Here is a 3,102-nt window from a genome sequence, read left to right as displayed (position 1 = left end):
TAAGAAAGCTTTATAATATTTATCAAGCAGATCCTGAAAGGAAATAGGAATGAGAATAATAATACAATAGAAATGAAACTTATAATAAATACCAGATCATCTAGCATTACAGGTTCTTGGTGATGAGTGTTCCAATTAACAGCAGCAACCTGTAAGCATTGGAATACAATTACATGTATTATGTATAGTGGGTATGTGTATTAAAAACTCATAGTAAGTATTGTATCAATAATCCTCTTTATACCTCTCCATATCTGTCCAATTGGACATGTGGGCGTGATATACTCATATCAGATGGGGTCTCAACATCATTCCTAAAATAAATAAAATTAATAAGAGTACTAAAATATAACAGCAATTCATCAAAAATGCTAACTACAAATATATAATTTATTTTTGTACTGTAAAGGCTCACTTCATATAATGTCGTCTCTGAAATGAAACTGGTACTTTAGTGAGGACCTCAAAATACTGAGGGGCCTCTTGTCTGAGCTCTTCCAGGACTGGATAGAAATCAAGAAATATATTCTCACCTCCCACAACACAAGAATCCCTTCTATAGAAAGAGAAAAAAAACAAGATTATAATTATATGCTTCATTGTCTATTATTGGTATACATCCTCAAATAAAAGCTCTTTTTTAAATAGAAGCCTGAAGAGTACATGTATTAAAGAAATATAAGCCTGTATAAAGTATAGGAGATTACTCTAATAGAAGCATTAAAGATTCCTGGGCTACTATTGAAGGATTTATAATACTTAAATATCTGCATTATTAAAAGTATCTGTGACCTAGCAGGTGAAAATGGTCCAGTTGGCAATATGAGACCACAAACATGTAATAGTGACTTTGTATCAAAACTTTGGTATACACTTACTATCAAAACAAAAAAACCATGATAATGATTGATTTTATGTGTTTAAGGCTGCTTATCTTAATGGCAACCAATGCTAAATTTTTGCCTGCTTTGTCAAATTTAATGTATTTTTGGTAGCATACTGTACCTACCTAACGCAGTGGAACAATTCAATGCCTGGTGGTGACTCATAGTACAATAAGTCTTGATGGAAGTGTAGGTTGGATGTACTGAAACCAAGATCAGTTGGATCATCCTTGGCATACAAGAGTGGATACTAATAGGACAAAAATAATGTTCTTTAAAAATGACTCATTCATGAGGATTGTTTTATTGGAAAAATGACAAACAAGTAAACTTGATAATGTCTTACATTTCCATAAGTTGTAGGCTGTACATGTGGAAACTTTCCGACCAGCTAAAAAGTTAAACCACCATTAAAACTATTTATTGTGAGTAGAGACATTGTACTGTACCTTTTCTAATACATCATAAGTTTCTGGTTATTGCCGCCCGCCTTAGCCTTATTATTAGGTTCGGCCTTTGTAGAACAAGGGGCGGGGACGGGGTGAACAGTATATCCACCACTGGCAAGCATACAAACACCATAATTAGCATAGGAAATAACCCCAGCAACGCCAGGCCCCCCACTAACATACTAAAAGCAAATCCCGATATAATAGAAAATAACAAATGGCCTGCTATTAAATTAGCAGCCAACCGCACTCCTAATGATATTGCCCGAGATACATAACTTATCGCCTCCACTACTATAGCGTATACCATCCCTAAGTAACCGAAAATTTGTTCTTTAGCTGCGTACACTGGTATGATCTGGGAAATCATCCCAAATCCTGGTAGTATTAATATATATACAGTAGTTATTGGAGCATTGTCAATGAGACAAATACCAAAATAATTGAGGTTTCTTATCCATCTATAAAAAATCAACATGAGAATGACACATAATATTATTATTATTAATGGATGCCTGGTGCATCATGCAATTTCAAACACATTATAGCTAATTTTGAAGTCCTCTTAATAAACAATTATTATGTAGGTATGAACAAAATGAGTGGTATGAATTGGACTGACTCGTATAATGACATGAAAAAGAAATTCTGGCCAGTATATAAAGTAATAATAATAAGTACACCACATATTTTATAATACTAAATTTGTCATTTTGATAATTTTTATAGACCGAGTTAATAGTGTGGCCAGCTGCACAGGTGAGGAATGTGCATACTGTACAAGATGATTTATTGGCGAAGAATTAATATTGGTGATTGGTGGTTCTATGAAGGAATCGCTAATATAATATCTGCCATTTTGTTTCAAACTGAGAATGCTCAATTGCATGTGGCATAAAATTGTCAATATAAAATTTGCCATTAGCTTTCCAGAGGCAAATGCGCCAAATATTAACTATTTACTGTTTTGACATTTTCTACAAAATGCCACCAATTTTATTTCATGTACTCAGTGATGTAAAATGTTTATAAGTTAGATTTATGAGTATTGAAAGTATGTCATGTCTGCATATACTTTAGTACAGCCTTGAGCTAGGTTTACATTCAATAGAACGATCAAAATTGCTTAGGCAGTGATGCAAAAATGCTTTGAAGTTGATGCAAAATTGGCCAAATTTTAATCTTACACTCATCTATGTTGTGTTTTATGGTGAGTGTAAACCAGGCTTTAAACCTATAATTGTATTATTACTATTTTGCTCTATTTCTTAGGTTTTAAACTTCTTCTTTGTACCTCCGGCTTTAAGAGTGACCTACATCAGTGCAGTGTATCTAGGATGGGTCATGTATTTATCTTATTATCAACACAAGAAATCTTAAATTAATAATAGTTGTTAAAAAATTTTATTAATATGATTTATGTACATTGCAGATTTACCATTTGTTCTGATCAATTATTACATGTTTATTGCCTTATGAAATTATTTTGTCATTATACTACAAATGCATAGCAGCAGTGCTGTTATTATTTGGCACAAAAACTACGGAAGGCATCACGTGATGATTAATAAGCAAGCAAAGCAGAACGAGAATGGACGAATCAATGGGGGAAGATAAAGCTGGACTTATAATATCTAAAGGTAAAGGTGATATCAAATTATAATGTATAATAAAAACCTTTTCATCTTAAGATAATTATAAGTCGAAAGGAAAAGATAAACATTTGGCATGCTTTATCTTCGTTGTGCTGACTGCCGTGGCTGTTATTT

At 32.8% G+C, this 3,102-nt stretch overlaps 2 long non-coding RNA genes across 2 annotated transcripts; one reads left to right on the top strand and one right to left on the bottom strand.

The window, feature by feature from the left end:
• Nucleotides 1–1,087: 1,087 nt before the first annotated feature.
• LOC100633864 (uncharacterized) lies at nucleotides 1,088–1,355 on the bottom strand. Its single transcript, XR_002187801.1, has 3 exons — nucleotides 1,334–1,355; nucleotides 1,231–1,275; nucleotides 1,088–1,134 (listed from the first exon to the last, which is right to left on the bottom strand). It is a non-coding gene; the product is annotated as an uncharacterized LOC100633864 (long non-coding RNA).
• A 569-nt stretch (nucleotides 1,356–1,924) lies between these two features.
• LOC109587804 (uncharacterized) lies at nucleotides 1,925–2,719 on the top strand. The gene is made up of 3 exons (XR_002187799.1): nucleotides 1,925–1,997; nucleotides 2,063–2,092; nucleotides 2,606–2,719. It is a non-coding gene; the product is annotated as an uncharacterized LOC109587804 (long non-coding RNA).
• The last annotated feature ends 383 nt before the right edge of the window (nucleotides 2,720–3,102 follow it).

Source organism: Amphimedon queenslandica, unplaced genomic scaffold (assembly GCF_000090795.2).
Source record: "Amphimedon queenslandica unplaced genomic scaffold, v1.1 AMPQUscaffold_12443, whole genome shotgun sequence".
NCBI classification, from domain to species: Eukaryota; Metazoa; Porifera; class Demospongiae; order Haplosclerida; family Niphatidae; genus Amphimedon; species Amphimedon queenslandica.
Note: the sequence above shows the minus strand (reverse complement) of the source record. Positions and strands in the feature narration are given on the sequence as shown.